Source organism: Nasonia vitripennis, chromosome 2 (assembly GCF_009193385.2).
Source record: "Nasonia vitripennis strain AsymCx chromosome 2, Nvit_psr_1.1, whole genome shotgun sequence".
Classification (NCBI taxonomy): domain Eukaryota; kingdom Metazoa; phylum Arthropoda; class Insecta; order Hymenoptera; family Pteromalidae; genus Nasonia; species Nasonia vitripennis.
The window spans coordinates 22,718,975-22,735,962 of record NC_045758.1 but is presented as its reverse complement, the minus strand read 5'-3'; the positions used below and the strand labels follow the sequence as shown (position 1 = coordinate 22,735,962).

Sequence of the window (16,988 nt, the reverse complement as noted above, 5' to 3'; positions counted from 1 at the left end):
CCTCTGCAGCCGGTTTGTTTCGACTACGCCCGCACTCTTTTCCTCGCGCGCGCGCCTCGAATTCGGCCTTCATTCGCTATCTTTCTCGCTCTCTTCCCCAGGCGAAGCACGGGACGAAATCGAATCTTTCGAAACTGATTTTTCCCACTACGGACGTGATTGAAATTGTTATTTCTCGCGCAGGGAAGAAAATCTTTTCTGCGGAATTTCATTGGCTGCTGCTACTGCTATCGAGCTCTCTCTCTCTCTCTTTCTCTCTCTCACTCTCTCGTTAGATACCCCTCGAGTGTGTGCGCGTCAGGTTGTTCAAAGGAAACTTTGAAGGAGGCTTGTTGAAATTTTAGACGTTATAAGTATGGCGATCGTGTGTACTTTTGATGTAGTTGAAAGTAGAGGCACCTTTGATACTCGAACTGGTCAATCTCTTGATTATCGATTTTATATCTAGCCTGATCAAAATGAGCCGTTCGTTAAAAGGGCTCATTATTGGTAAGGCGTTCGATAAAAAGGCTCATTATGCTTCCAATAAAAAGGAATCGTACATGCGAGTGTCAAAGTAGCCTAGTCAGAATTGATACCTGACACCAGAGCACACTGTTTAATTTTTTTAATTTGCCTAATAGAAAAGCTTCCGACGAAATCACTTACACATGCTGCGTTCAAGGAGGTAGGACTATGGGTTTTTTGGCGCATTTAAACCGAGTTTATTCAACTGATTATTCATAAATGTAGAATATTGAAAATCTGAATACAGCAACTATAGCAACTTCAGACTCACACAGTTATAGCATCAGCGGTCAAAGCAACAGACCAAACAAGACAGTTTTAGCATTGGTGACCTACCACAATATGATCTAGACTCGGCACACATATTATTACAAGAGAAATAGAAATTTGCTCATCTACTTTCACCTACGACAAACACGGAGACTTAAGACTGTGACGAAAGGGGTCACAAATAAAGGGCCAGTCCAAAACTACTTTGTTTTGGTAATTGGTATTGCTCTAGTAGCCTAAAAGTACTTAAATGTGCAGTAAAATAAAGTTTAATTAAGGCTGGCAATACCGTTTTTAAACTGAAAATGTTTGGAACATAAGTAAGCTTTAAATTTTTATTGAAAAAGGTTGAGATTAATTCTTGCGATAGTATACCTCTTGTTATCATGTTTTCTCGCACTTTTTGAGGTTAGAAATTAAAATACACGCATTCATTGCGCGGTAAAACGTACGGCCAATCATAGGACGAATAAAATGATTACCATGTTTTATTTAGAGTAGGATAACAGTATTATTTCATTATTCAAGCCAGCACTGTTTTCAACTGCGTATAACTGTACATTTAATTTGCATGATACTTTCAGTTGATCCAAAATATTTGTGTCCAAAATGAAATTATAAAACGCGGCAAGCAATGCAACATATAGAACTTCGCGTAGATCCCGTCATAAAATATCTTAGCGTAGAGTTTAATTAAAAATTTAATTAAAAAATAACAATCACCGAGACAAAGCAGTATAAATTCCAGAAAAAAGCTCCATTCTTCGATAGAAAAGATTTCGCAAACACGCGCTGTACCCGACTCTGGATGAACCCCCCACGTCGTCAGGTCTTTTTCTTCAAACTATTTATCGTCTTATCCGCGCCGAGTTTCTAATTAAAGCCACCTCGGATCGCTTAAATTTCTGGATCAGAACGCGCAAAAGCCACTCGAGACAGCCATACAGTATATCGCTTTAACTTTCGCACACAGCGTCATTGAGCGAAAAAAAGTCCATATACCATCCCCCCGTGTTCACTCGAACTCATCAACGTCATCGTTCCACTTGTCCAATTTCATTCCGTCCGCTCTCGTGCCCATCAGCGAAATCAATACGAGCTTGCGGCGGGAAAAATTGATTCTTCAAAATTTCAAGTCCCCTCTCGAAATAAGATTCTCGCGCGCATCGAGAGATCAAGCGCGATAGCAGGTATATATACATGTATATATACGCCGAGCAACAAGAGCGAAGGGCAAAGTTCGTCGGCGCGTCGGCGGACCTTTGCGGGGGCTACGAAAAAGTTGCCATGGAGACGGGCAGCTGTAGCGCTGCGGCTGTACTTTAGAGGGAGAGTGTGAGAAAGAGAGAGACGGAGGGAGAGCCGAGCAACGAGGGAAAATGTGCCAACGCGGAGGTCTTGATCGAGGCGCTGAGAGGGAGAAAGAGAGAGAATTCTATAGCCCCCGCACATGCTAGCTCGTCGTTTTATATTTGCAGGCCAGCCGCAGTCGCCCGAATGGTCGACGTAGAAATTCAGAGCGACTAGTAAGAGCACAAATGTAAGTAGATGGGTTGATTCACACTTTTTGTCGGATTCTCATATTATTTACGGCTTTTTGTAAAAGTATAACGATTCTACGTTTGTCAATTATTCATTTTTTAACCCAAAATAAAACAAGAATTTAATTTACATTTTACTGAAAATTGACAGTGAAAACAAAATCGATTATCCGTCAATTAAAATATGTGAACAATAATATATTTTCAGAGAATCGAAAACGGTATGTCAAGTATTTTCTCTGCGAATTCAACAAAAAATGACGGCGAACAACGCATGCATAACTCTCGAGATATGCATGTAACATACAATCTATTCAGCAATGCAAACATTACAACAAATTCATTTTATCTACCACTCTTTACCGTCGGTTTACAACAAGTGCCGAAAGAAGTAAAAGCATCATATCGCATATGAACATTCCACTCTAAAAGCCGAGAACTGGCACAGAAAAGTCTCGGGAGAGATCGAGCTGTAGGTAGAGCGAGTCTGGCGCCTCGGCAGTTTACTTCTCCGCTGATCGTTCTCATTGAATGATTTGTCAGCGGGATGTCGGTCAGATCGAAATATACGACTGCTGCGCTCTCTCTCTCTCTCTCTCTCTCTCTCTCTCTCTCTCTCTCTCTCGCAGCACTGCAAACTTTCTTCAATCCAAAACTCCTCCACGTCGCACTTGGGAATCTGACGGGGCGAGAGGGAGGAGGAGAGCGAAAGAAATCAGCCTTTGCCAAAAGGAGAGAGAGGACGGCGCTGCGTCTTCAACTGGATGAAAGAAAAAGGAGGAGAATCGCGCGATAAAGCGAGCGCGATGAAACAAGACATGCTGGAAAAAGAAGCCTCCGCAAGTTGAGAAGGCGAACGCGGGGCGTCGGAGATGAAGAAATATACTCATGTTTATAGGAGAGAAGAAGCCGCTGATGTCGCAGTGAGAATGCGACGCATCAAAATACAGAGAAGTTTTCAAAGAGCTTCTTTTCTTCGCGTCCATTTGTTCGCCTTGGATATATGTATCCGGCGGCTTAGTTTTCGCGGCGGAGAATAGTTTGCACGTGACTTTTCGAGAAAGTAATGGAGAGCTAATGATGCTGGTGGGAGTAATCACTCGGCTCTCATCTAGGCCTTCGTTTGATAAACCGCGAGCAGATTCCGACAAGAGAAACAACAAAGTGCCTGTGCGCCCCCTACCGCCGCTAACCAGGAACTACAGAAACAAAAAGTTCATGCAGTGCAGGCGAAAAGGACTAGTCCATATAAAACTGTTTTGTTTTACGTCCAAACATTTATCCATATTCGCACGAAACCTTACGGAACCCCATTCTCTTTGAAAAGCAGTTTGTCCCAGTGTCGAATCGAAATCGCATAATACGACGGTCTCGAAAGTTCCTTCGAAAACGAAAGCTCCAGCAAGCCTTTCATCAAATCGAACAAACGCGCGCGACAGCTTTAGCTCGGAAATCGCATTACTCGCTCTTTTTCTCTCTCCCAACAATTTGATACACTGCGCTATATACCATATTCCGACTCTGTATACACACGCGCACACGCGTGCATTACTTTCCTCCTATTTGTTCCATTCTCACCCCTATAGATCCACACACTCGGCAACAGTTCTTTTCAGCCAAAACGCACGGCTGGTATGCACACTCGTCAGTCCGGGCCGTGCCAATAGTTTTCAGTGCCGACTACCTATATACAGCGACGCCGGGCTCTCGGATAAAAGTGTCGACGGTTCGCGCGCACGTGTGTGTGTGTGTGTGAACGTCGTCGAATAAAAGCCGCGCCCGCTATTTTCCTCTCTCGTTCTCGTTCCCTCTCTGTCGGCTGATTTCGCGCCGTGGCTCTTTCTCCTCTGCTTCCTTTTGCGAGTTTAGAAATAATATTGACTCACGAAGACGGCGCGAACGGCCTCTCGTGCACGTATGTGTATACGCGAGTCTGTTAACGGGAATGTGTGCGCGGTTTATTGCGATACGGCAGCCTTGAACGGACGTGTTGTATAACGTGAAGGGAACTCTCTGGGAGCCGATCGGATGCTTGTGTGATTTCGCGGGAGAATACGGGGAGTGTGAATACGATTTTTGAAGTAAAGCTTTTGATTTACACGCTTGACGTATGGGTCTGACTGGTTTCGACCTGTACTACTGAAGCTGCTCGATATTCCGACTGCGTTGGTACTTATAGAAGTCGTCGATGAAGATCTATATTGTGGATCTTATGAACGTTTGATAGGATCGATGAATGATAATTCACAAGTTTTTTTTCAAACGTCGAATCGATGAGAAAAACAAGAGTATAAATATTCGATGCCGCGATAATCCCACCCCTCAAAGCATCCTTAGCGAGTAACGCGCGCCCCAATAAATATCCCACAGCATGGACAGCTCGGGAGAATGAAAAATTTACACCCGATCGCAGTCTGCCTTGAGTATTCGAATAAGTGTCGCTGAAAAATTCACAGCTATGAAAAAAACATTCTCCGACGTCGCGTAAGCCGGCTAGATATACCACGTACAGCAGTAGCACGTCATACCAAAGTAGGCAAAAGTAAGACGAAGAAGAGTAGACAGAAGGGCTGATGCGCTAGCAGAATTCGAATGTAACCGCAAAAAAGAAGGTGGCGTGTACGACTATTAATTATGCAGACCTGCCGCGGAAAAAACCAGACTTCTCTCACTCTCTCTCCATAGATGTCTTCGCCTCTCATACTCCGGCGAGTAGATTCATAAATTTATAGCGAGCCGTCGCGCAAAAAAGGAAAAATAGGTCGAGTCGTCTCGGCGAAAGTTTATAAAACGAGTGTTAGGAGTATACAGGCCTAAGTCCACATCGACGTACACGAGAATAGAATAGAGCGCGGGCACGCGTGCGGGTGTATATACCTAACACGAGCCATCTCCGCTGCTGGTACAGATGAGAGGAAAATTTCGACCCGCTATATAGGAGCTGTACAGGGATAGAGGCCGCACGTATATAGAGTAGGATCGAGAGAGAGAGAGAGAGAGAGAGAGAGAGAGAGAGAGAGAGAGAGAGAGAGAGAGAGAGAGAGAGAGAGAGAAAGCAGTCCGTAATGGGGAAGCGAAACTGACACACGAAGGGAGAAAATGGATGGTGGTCACACCGAGGATACGTACATATGAGCCAAATGACTTTTCGTGTTTTGATTTTTATTGCACGCACACTAGCCATAGCCAAAAAAGCCCTGTCGTTGTTGAATAAAACTCTCTTCTCTCGCTGCTCCAAAGCAAAAAATATATGCACAGCCAAAAATGTTCTCGGCCACGGGGCGCGTTTCGAGTCGAGAAAAACAAGCCTGGCCGAGCGAACGAGGAGACGGAATGAAAAAAGGAGAGAGTCTTTGCATAGCTGAGCTGCTGTACCCCTCCTCGAGATCCTGCGTAAAACGAGACTAGGGGGCGGATGCCGGTCTCCGTAGCCGCAAGAGAAAGAGAGCACTCGCCTTTCCTCGGGATTAAATGCCCTTTATAGAAAATCGATCCGCCCGTTCGAATCGTGCGCACGGGACGAGAGAACGAGCTGCCCAGTCTCCCCCTGTGTATATATCTATAGGGGCTATACTACGGGCGTACAGCGACCTTTACCGAATAAGGCGAGGAAAAAGCCCCGTTTGCTTTGCCGCCGCCCTATCGTCAGATTTTTTTTCCTTATCTCGTTTATTAAAGCTCGCACGCCGTTGTTTGATCCCCTGTGCGCGCGCGCGACAGTGTGCGATGCCGAAAGCTCGGAAAGAAATAAACTCCGTTCGACCTTTTCAGTCTTGATAATGCGTTGCATTTTCAAAGCCTGATATTTTTTATTTGAAAATACACAAGCTACACCCAAAATAGACCTATCTAAGCTCTGCGAAAGTTCCTCGCAAGCTCTATCTCTCTCCTTCTCTAGCGCGAAACTTCATAAAGAATTCAAATTTGCAAAAAAAAAAAAAAACGTTGGAGCGGCGTTTGCCCGCCGCCGTCTTTTAATTAAACCCGAAAGAGACACCGCCGAAATAAAAAATGCAATAATTCCCCGCGCATAAAGCGAGCGTAAGAAAAAGTCTCGCCCAGAATATAGCATATAGGTAGGAATCGTAATACCCGACGAAAGAATTGGCGCCCTCATATCGCTGGAGCTCGTGTGCGGGGGTGTAATTTACATGCGCGTTCGTCCGAGCATAACGAGATGTCGGCCGACACGAGGCTCGCGCGCGCGAAGATGAGGCGAGAGCTAAAAATGTCACTTTTAATTAGAGAGGAAGGTTTGCCGCCGACAGCTCGGCGGTTCTTTTACAGTTGCCCGTGGTCCGAGAGAGAAAGAGAGAAAAAAGAACGCGCGACACGCGGAGGTGTGGTCCGAAAGTTATTAGGGTATACTGTTGCTCGGTGGTGGTATAATTCTACCGTGAGAGAGAGAGAGAGAGAGAGAGAGAGAGAGAGAGAGAGAGAGGGGGGGGACGCTTATGGGGGATACGCGCTCGAAAATAGTACCGTGTGTGCGTATCTCGATATGACTTGAGGGGAAACAATGGAGAATACCCGGGGGATGTTGCCTGCTGGGGCTGACCATGTGTATACATTCGATTCTCTGCTGTGTGTAAGCTATAGCTATCATCATTTGGAGCGTAAAAACGCTATGAGGTTGGCCTCAATTTCGATTGGACTCGTTTCGAAAAAATTGTTTTTTTTGTGCGATCGAGTAAACCGAGTTGTTTTTCCGTTTGTCTGTTGTACTGTACTGCAGTAGTTTATGACTGTACGACGACTTTCCAAAAGATTGTATTAACTCGTACAAGCGATTGAAGGCACCGCAAACTTTTCACTATAATTCGAATGCGCATACAGCAGAGAGCGCGTTGCTAATCCGCGCGTAAATTAATATGTCTAATCAACGTTTCAATTAAAGTTTATTACAGGCCGCATTTCAAACTCTAACAATATTACAGAGCATAATGGAACGAGATTACACGAACGTTCCAATCGCAGAAGCGAACAAAATTTGGAATAGATAAAATGTCATCGCATGAATTCACAGACAAAAATCCGCTCCCGGTAATTCAATGGATACAATCGAATTCCATGCGAACACTGACTACTCGAGTGTTGGTATCCCTTTATGCTAATCGGCTTGTGTCACTTCCGGCTACTACACTCGTTCCCCGGATTTTCGAGCCCTTCGAGTACGAGCTTTTTGTACACTATACAGGTCTTCGCGCATTGGTCGTGCACTGATTAAAACAGCCTCGAGAAAAAAGCTCGTTTAGCTCTCGACGTCGATCCGAGAATTAATGTCTCGGGGCTGCAGCTTTCGACGAAAAAGTTAAATATAACAAAACAAAAAGACGGCTGAAAGAAAGAAGCAGCGTAAGAGTATACAGTGTACATGCACAGAGAGCGGCTTTCTCGTGTCTCGCGAGCTTTGTGATGCAAATTTAGGACAGTTTTTCCTTCTCCCGGAAGAAGACGAGAAGATACACACAAAAGAGCGCGCGCGGTATTTCTCTGGCTTCGGAAAGTGGAGCAGCAGCGCGGCAGCGGCAAGAGAAGCGCGCGGGACAAATTAACCCAAGCGATTAAAACAGTCGCGAGGCTGCTCTGCAACACTGCTCGATGATGGAAGCTCTGTGAAAGGAGCAGAGGGAGAGAAGTTTGCCGCTGACTCGCGACTGCTGGACAAAGGGATATAACGATGGCTGCGAGGAGGGAAAAAGCTCTCGTGTGTTTACGTATTCCGCGTGCCGCCAGGACCGAGTGCCGGGCAAACTTGCAAATCACACTGCATATGTATAAGAGGCACTAAGGAAAAAATGAAGAGACGAGCTTTTGACGTTTACCTCATCATCATGCCCGGCCTGTTTTCTTTCTCTAAGGTCGTGACATTCGAAAATTTCTTTATAAAATTGTAAAGTGTATATCGACGTAAATCTGACGTTATATCACTGCAAGCTCTGTTTATCGAGCCCCGCTCCGTGTCCGAGCAAAAACGAACAACTGTTCCGCTCGCGCGAAATATAAGGGTGAAAGCGAGAATTCGACGATTCCCCAAGGATGCGGTGGTTGCAGTAGACACGATAAGCAGTGCCAGCCAGTCGCGCGGCTCTCCCGGACGTATTTGTTTATCGGCTAGCAAAACAAACGCGCTATCGCTGCGCAGTGTCTAACCGGCGATAAACGTTCCGGTTTAAATAAATTTCGCGTCGACGCTTTCTGTGCTTTTTTCTCCGGAGATTCTGACGATTTCCAGCGTTATACGCGATTCGTTTAACAGCACAGGCGTTGGGATATGGATCGCCGATAGCCATTGATCTATTGCTCTGCGGTCGGAAGATAGCCGGCTTTGGGAGGGACAAACATTATTTGAATTTATATGGGAGCTGCTTTCGAAAAAAGCTCGGGGAAAATGCGGAAACTCGGACGAATGTGAAAGGACGAATAGAGATATACGTGACACTAGATGTATCTTATACGTGCATTGGAAATGGACGTGCACATTGGTCAGATTTTGTTTGGAAACTCGTGGCTGTAACGAAATTTTGAGATTGTTTCGATCAGAGTTTCGATGTTAGTAGTCCTAGACGAAACTGGTCAGACATTGTGTATCACTGTACTGCTAGTTTGAATTCTAATTGGCGATATTACTTTTGTTGTACGATGAGAATACACTTAATGAGAAAACATTAAAAGCATGTTTGAAAAATAATTAGGTTTATAATTATCTCGTTTTTGCTACAGTAAATAATACAACAAGGATTCAATCGAATGAAGAAAAAAGCTCGCAAAACAACGAGCTGTAGTATAACCCGGCTCGACCAGTTCGTTTTCTCGTTTATTATCATCAGCTTTAATAAAGGACTGAGCGAAGATTACAACTTCTTTATCGAATATATATATATATATATATATATATATATATATATATATATATATATATATATATATATATATATATATATATATATATAAATCTTCGAAAGATCAGGCGAAGAGTGGTATTTCCAGTGCTCGATAAGAGGTTAATAGTGCTCTGTTTTAAAAGCTCGGCGTACAGCCAAAGTGAAACTTTCCATTCACAACCAATTTCTAGTTGGCGATTTGAAATTAATTTTCTAATTCAACCGTTGCAATATAAGTTTTGGAAATAATTCAATAACTTCACCGGCGCGCCGAGAGATTCACGGCGTCATAACGCGGAAGGAACTTTATAATTTCTAGAACTAAAATTATACATGAAAAGCAGTGAAACGCAATTCGAGCTAAGTGAGTCATTTCTCGTTAGAGGAATCAGATCCAAGTCACTCGCTCAAGCTTACGTTTATTAAAATAGCTACATCCGATAAAAATAGCAAATCCATATCGAAGGGACTATATTACACAGCGAGTAAGCCTTATATTGCAAAATAATCTCGAGTCTATCGAAATTCCAGCTCCGAAACGGGGAAAAAAGGAAAATCGGAAAGAAAATGAAGACACGCCGAATCGAAGAGTAATAAAAACTTCGACTCCCGTGTATACACGTATATAGTGGGTCGGGCGAATGTAGGTGAAGCAGCGAGACGGGCGATATCGCATAATAAAAAAGATGCATATCGAAAATATAATCTTCCGGTATCGATTCCCTACAGCCGCACTACACGAGGGTTGCTGCTGCCACAGTACCGACGTCGCCGCAGCGAAGCGTGAAAAGACACATGCATACTTCTGACCTATTGGAAAAGCCCGACGCGACAATACTGAAAAAGAGAGCCAATACGGCGACTGCTCGATCGATTTCCTCGCTTCCAATAAAATGTCCGTCCGTCCGTCCGTCCGCGTGATATTTCCCCAAACGTCGTTTAGCACAATTTAAAGAAGCCCAAGAGCCGTGACGTTATATACACACACCTATACACCCACGCGAAGGCGAAACAATTTCGCCGCCACCGAATGGATATTTCGCTCTGCGAATTCGTCTCTATATTCTATTTTTCCTTTTACAGTCGTTGGCACGTATAACGGCTCTCGTTTCGAATAAAGAACACAAATATCGTAAATTTCGCGCGAATACAAAACGCTCGTTGCTCGGATTACACCTGCACCAAATGATATTTTTAATTAAAACCTCTTCCCTACCATATACACCCCAGCGTCACTGGCGCCGCTCCGCAAAGTTCGTAAGCACAGCCGTGTGGATCGAGCCATTGTTTGGGCTCGCACAAAACGCTCTTTCCCATCCGCGCGCCGTATATACGTGTATACCTACACTGTAACGCGTCCGCGATCTCTATTTTGCATAAACGTCAAAGCCAGCGCATCAAACTTCGCGCGAGCGCGAGCGCTCGGACAATCTGTCATACTGTCGGGGGGGGGGGGGGGACACTTTCAGCTTTTTTAAAAGCCTCGCGACTAAAACCCATCGCGCAAATTGGCAGCGCGGTGTGTCCGTGCGAATTTTTCGGGAAAAAAACACTCGAAACAAGCGCGATGTGGCTGATGCCCAACGAAGTTTCAACGTCCATCGGCGTTGGGCACATTTTTTATTTTTTTCGTATATCCGAGGAAAAAGTCTCGCTTGCAGTGTAGTATTGCTGCGCATAATCGAGCTATATCGATTCGCGTCTATTTTTAATCGCGTAAGGCCATCGATGAGCCTCCGGACGACGACGAGGTAAAGAGAGAGAAAGAGAGAGGGATGCGGCGGAGAGTGAGATCTAGGATAGTCAGAAGGAATTGCGCGCGTTTGATGCGGCGGCTCTTTATTTTCTCGCTCGCCGAGCGATGCAATTACGGAAATAGCTCGCTCGGTGCGCGCGCGAGAGATATCGGCGGCGCTGCGGCACTCGCGATATGCAGCGTAATTGGCGCTGGCTTCTTTGCCTGCGTGACAGGCTGTTTGTTGCTTTAACTCGAGCTCGAACACACTTGAATATTTCATGAAACGCGGCGGCAGGCATCGGAACCGAGCTGTTTTCGACGTTCTCATTAGGAGCGCAATAACAAACCGCAGGAGCTGTGTGCAAACTCTGCGAACTCTGCAAAACGGTGGATGATGAACTTACGCATATCTCGCGAGGGATCTGCTCCAGACGCTGCTCCAGGCTCGACGGACCGAGTGAGAGAAAGAGAGAGAGAGAGAGAGAGAGAGAGAGAGAGAGAGAGACGGCAGCAGAGCCGTCGCTTAATATCCAGAGATCGATCAGGCTCGTCCGACTACTGTCTTCTCTTGTCGCGCCGTTCTCCTCTCCCGGCGACAGCGGCTGAAGAACACTTCACACTCTCTTGGCGTCGATCACAAACCTATTTACGATAGCACTGCAATATTTACAAAAACCGCACCGCGGGGGCCCAACTCATACATGTAATATGGCGAAAGCTCTCATGGAGCCAAGGTCAGAGGCTCCCGTTCCACCACCAACTCATGCACCCTCGCGATCATATCTCGATGCACCACCAGCACTATATGTATACCATCTGTTATATCCTCGGCACTTTTCGCAAGCTTCGCCCGTATTATCCGCGCGAGAAACGCACCGCAAGCTCTCTCCGATTGCCGTCCCGAAAAAGTCTCACTGCGATGCAATAGTGTCGGGTACGTCGACCTCGATGCTGATGCTTCCTGCGTCCAAGTGCTCAAACGTCGCGAGAAGCTTATCGAGCGGTGAAGCTGCTGCTGCTGCTGCTCTTCATCGCAGTAGGCGACGCGAGCGCACCGCGTGAAACGCACGCGGCGCAAGCTCAAGGGGGGGGACTCAGCACTCGGACCGGTCCGAGGCTCTGTCGGACCGGTATAATTTCTTTTTCTCCTGCTGTTCCGACGGGACGGTTCAGTTCGCGCGCGTGTCTTTGTCTCTCGACCTCTGCCTGCCTGTCTGTCTGCCTGTCTGTGTTTCTGCAGCAGCAGTGTAAATGCAGGCCAGACGACGGCACGGAACGGCTGCTGCCTCGGGAGCGGCTATGGCAGCGGCTTGGCTCTCACTGGCCCTGGTTGCTGGCTGCTGCGCCGCCGCTCTCCCGCCCTGGCTTTTCCTCCCACTCGAGAGCTCACTCTCTCCCTCGCTTCGTGTAGCAGCAGCATCCGCCAACGCGCAGGACCGAGCGCCGGCCGTAGCCCCCGCACACCCACGCAGACGCACGCACACACACCGGGAGAGAGAATGAGCAGAGGGCTGAAACGAAACCACCGGATGATGGAAGGCTGCTGCTGCCGCTGCCGCTGGGAGGTTATGCTGGAGAGTTCTCCTACTTTCCAGAGAAAGCAGCGGGGATGAGAGAGAAAGAGAGAGAGAGAGAGAGAGAGAGAGAGAGAGAAGAAGCGGGCGAGAGAGGGAGCAGCGCCCCCGCTGCTGTATCCCCTTCTCCCCGTATACGTGCGTGTGTATCTAAAACATCCTCCGTCCGGAGCCGTTGCTCGGCTGCTCTGCAGTGCCAAAATACAAGTTTCCGTGTACACGCGCGCACACGTGAATTTCTAATGATCTTCGAATGCGCGCACCGACGGGATTACGACGTGCTCCTTCGCCTATTATGGATGTATATGCGTTCGCTCGTCATTCTCAGACACGACGGCAGTGTATATAGCCTCCTATAAAAGAGAGACTGAATCGGGGAACAAGCGAAATTAGATCACTCGAGCCTTCGAGCAGCCGGGGATTTTCACGTGCGCAATATGACGTGGACACGGCCATCCGCATCAATGTATATTTAGAGCAAGCTATAATAAAATTGTGAAGTTTTTATTCACGACTGAACTATAATGGCCACTTTATTCTTTGGAAAGCTGAATAAAAGTAGCATTTTATTCCTACAAATTTACGTTATTCCCGCAGATTTATTTTGTTTTCGCAAAGTAAGGAAAATTTTCTTAAAAATTTTGAAAAAATTTCGAGTTTTAAAATGTACTTAAAAAAAATTAAAAACAATGAAAAGAATTAGAATTATTATTCTTTTAAATTTAGATTGTATTAGTAATATAGAAAAGGATCACACTTTTCAAGAATTAAAGTGGCTAGAGTTCAGTCTTGAATAAAACACTATATGCAACACGAGAGTAAAGTCGATTACTGTATTTGCCGAGAAATTTCCCTGGTAGAAATGTTCGGCAGTCTTTAGGCAGTCCATCCCTAGTTCAGCATGAACTGGCCACTTTGTTCAGTAGTGACTGTCCAGTAGACGCGCCATTTTTGACAGATTTTTAAGTACTTCACTGCACAAGAACTTGCCAGTGAAGTGAAAAATAATAACCGCTCCCAATTCATTGGCACGTAGCTTTCTCCAACTAAATTTATAAGTCTAATAAATAAAATATTGTTTTAATATATCTATATATCTGCTTGCTAATGTATGAGGCGATTTTTGATACACAATTTTTAATAAAAGTTTTGGATAGTTCATTGTCCAAAAGTTTGCAGACCCCTTTGTTTTCTTGTTATAGAATACGAACACTGTCGTCAATTTTTTTTCACAGAAATTCACGCATGTTTGCATGTGTTTCTAACCAACCTAACCATCAAAACAGCAGGTTATTCATTAGATAGGTCGCTCGCGCAATTTTCAAGAAAACGATTTTTACATTTTAGCTCTTTAGTTGAAAACCGCTTGATGGAATCGTTTAAAATTTTAACAGCAGATAGCTTGTTTTATAGTGAATCGATGAATAAAATTTTGAAGCATTTGACTACATTGTTGTAGAGATATAAGAAATCTAAAAATTTTCAATACAAAATTGAAACCTTGATATCTTACGAACCATAGGGGTTTGAAAGTTGTGCAATAAACTTAGCCAAAACACATAAAATATCTACTTTTTCCCGAAATCTCAAGACCAATAATGCCTTTTTGCGTCCGTAATCGAGGCACAAAAACTCGTTTTTTTCAGTTTTCGATTTATTACTGAAAAAATAAGTAGTCAAATCACTTGAAATTTTAATGGGGTATAGTTTGACACGTGACCCATTGACATACTTTTTTTCGCGAGGTTATGGCGTATAGTTTCAGAGATATGAATTTCAAAAAAATCGCCTTTTTCATTTTATCTGCCGAACAAAGCGGTCAATCCCGAGCACCAAACGAGGAAAAGTAGGTAATTTTATTCTCTTTCAAATGCATTATAGCTGAATTGTTTGTAACAATGGGATGATTGAAAAAAACGCAAAATAGTGTTTTTTAAAAATCAAAAAATGGCCATAAAAAATATAGTTAAGAAATTAAAAAATTACTGTTTTTCCCGAATTTAGAATCCAAAAATATATATACATGTCAAATTTTATTGATATTGACGGAATAGTTCCAGAAACATTACGGTATACATTCACACACACACACATCCATACGGACATTTTCTAAAATCACTAGATTTGAACTTCTAACACATCAAAAAGTATTTTCTAGAAGTTTTGAAGAAACTCAAAATTTTACTATTACAAAGCTTCCTCTGGGAGGAAGCAAAATAGTAACACTCGGAAGTTTGCTACTGTTTTTAGCATTTAAATTCGATAAAAAGTCCAGGTATACGGTATTAATGCATCAAGAATGTTTTAAGGGTAAATATCACTGTTTAAAGGTGCATATTACGAGTGGCAAACTAGCTCTACTCATGTATACACTCATATATGAAAGTATGTAGAAGCATTCTGTACTGCCTGACTTTGCGCTGTTCAAGTGCAAATACTGTGTAAAAAGTGTCATTTATGTGCTCAAAGTCACCAATCACGAGGTTTACTAGGTGACTATGCTCAGATATTACCATTTCAGTATTCTTAGTATTTTTGTCTTAACAAAATTAAAGTAAATCATTTGAAATTTTTGTTTAGTGATATTTAGTATAAATACCTGTAACTTCACTGTGCTAAAACCTTAATTATCCCTGCTGGCCCATTGTGGCACTTGATGCAATGTTTTGAATTTTTTCACTGTTCAATTTTTTCTTTTTTGTCGTTTATTATGCCACCTTTTTGGGTATAAAACATTTTCTAAACATTCAAATTAAAATCCCCACATTCATACCAGAACTGCAGGTATACAAAGTATCCTCCTTGAATCTGAGCCCAAAAGAACCATTTGTACACTTGGAATCCTACGGACAGTGAACAAATTCACAAAACATTGCACCGAGTGCCACAATGGGCCAGCAGGGATAATTAAGGTTTTAGCACAGTGAAGTTTTTTGAGCATGGAGGACTCCTGCAATTAGCAGAACTCGAAGTGTCGAAATTATACGACAGAAGAATTGAAGATTTGATGAAGTGCATAACAGGGATGGCACAAGTAATGACGAATTACTTGAAATTAACATTCGTCCACGAGAACCAGCAGAAAATTATCGAAAGTCTAAGACGCGAAGTCGTTCAGAACGAAATAACAATGAATAATCAAAGGGTATTCAAAAAAATTCAAGAGTACGCACGAAAAGTGGCACATAAGTACCTTCAGGTGACTAAATGAGTTGCGAGTTACCGGTACGCAATGCATGGCGAGCGCCGTATCCACTTGGCGGTCAGATGAGAAACTACTAGATTCATTTGATGGACGCGCTTGGATATAATCGTCAAAGCTTTTCCAAGAAGTTCATAGACATAAGAGAGATAGACTGCGTGTGTAGGTTTGCAAAAGTGGCACCCTATTAGAGAAAGACAACATACCTTCTTTCCATATACCAAGCATTGATAGAAGGTATGGTGTCTTTGTCTTACACATTGACATAAGAGAGTCTGTCTTTCTCTAACAGGGTGCCACTTATGCTAACCTACACACGCAGTCTATCTCTCTTATGTCTATGAAGAAGCTAGAGGATACAACCTGCAAAAAATAGTGAACAAAAGTTGAAACTTCGGTACGTAGGCTTGTCACGAAGGATCATCAGACTGATCATCGACTGTTTTAAAGCAGCATCACTTAATTTGTTCCGGACGTAACCGAGGACTACTAGGGATAAGAGTAAGTGCGGCGTATTTATTCTTTATTAATAATATATTCTACCTATTAGTAGTTTTAGCCCTAAGCGGGTCTTGGGCGTTGTCGTCCAGATCGGACGGGTGGGTGCCTATCACCACTACACAGCGCGTCCTTAGGTTGCGGATAGAGGAACAGCCCCTGAGAAAGAGGTTAGCTGCGAATAAATTGAATAAGCAGCCGCGGACAGCCGATAGGAACAGGCGTGGGTGTGATGAGCCCACACTGTCGAACGCATTCATCTAGAAACACTACGCAAGCACCACAACAACAAAAACACTTCACATTATCTCTTATCTCTCAATCTATCTCTTTCATCACACATTACAAAAATGGGCAAAAATCCTGCTGCCGAGGAGGATGCGGGAGCGATGACAACTGCCCCGAAAGGGGATGTGTAGAATGATTCGTCACCTGGTCTTACGCGGTAACGATGCCAGCGAAGGCGCGCTGCCTTGCAGGGGGGCGTTAGGATGCGAGAATGAAACCGTAGTGTGTCTGACGACCAATTGACACTGTCCTCGTCAAAGTCGGAAAGCTCTCATACTTAGTTCTAGAGAGGTATGGGGGTTATCACCTCTAGAACGGTGGACTCACCTGCGATCGGAACAGGATCCGAAGCGCGCGGGTTTAACATAATATCATGGCTCAAAAAAATCAAATCCGAACCAAAAGGGACTTAAGGGTCGGAATTTGGAATGTTCGCAGTCTATACAGAGCAGGTGCGTTTAAAGAACTCGTAAAGGAAGCTGATAG

The 16,988-nt window shown here is 44.2% G+C and overlaps 1 protein-coding gene across 9 annotated transcripts in view; it reads right to left on the bottom strand.

Annotated features, from left to right (window-relative positions):
• The window catches only part of LOC100119807 (cyclic nucleotide-gated cation channel alpha-3), a 174,161-nt gene that overhangs the window by 124,386 nt on the left and 32,787 nt on the right, over positions 1–16,988 (bottom strand). For 5 of the 9 annotated variants that reach the window (XM_016982979.3, XM_016982982.3, XM_016982981.3 and 2 more), the window contains exon 1: positions 11,345–12,274. The exons of 2 other annotated variants lie outside the window; for them this stretch is intronic. The gene's annotated coding sequence lies outside the window, so the exon portion shown is untranslated. Of the gene's footprint in view, positions 1–2,681; positions 3,122–11,344; positions 12,277–16,988 lie in introns of those variants that run through there. 2 more of the 9 variants (XM_016982984.3, XM_031925071.2) reach the window with 2 other exon arrangements.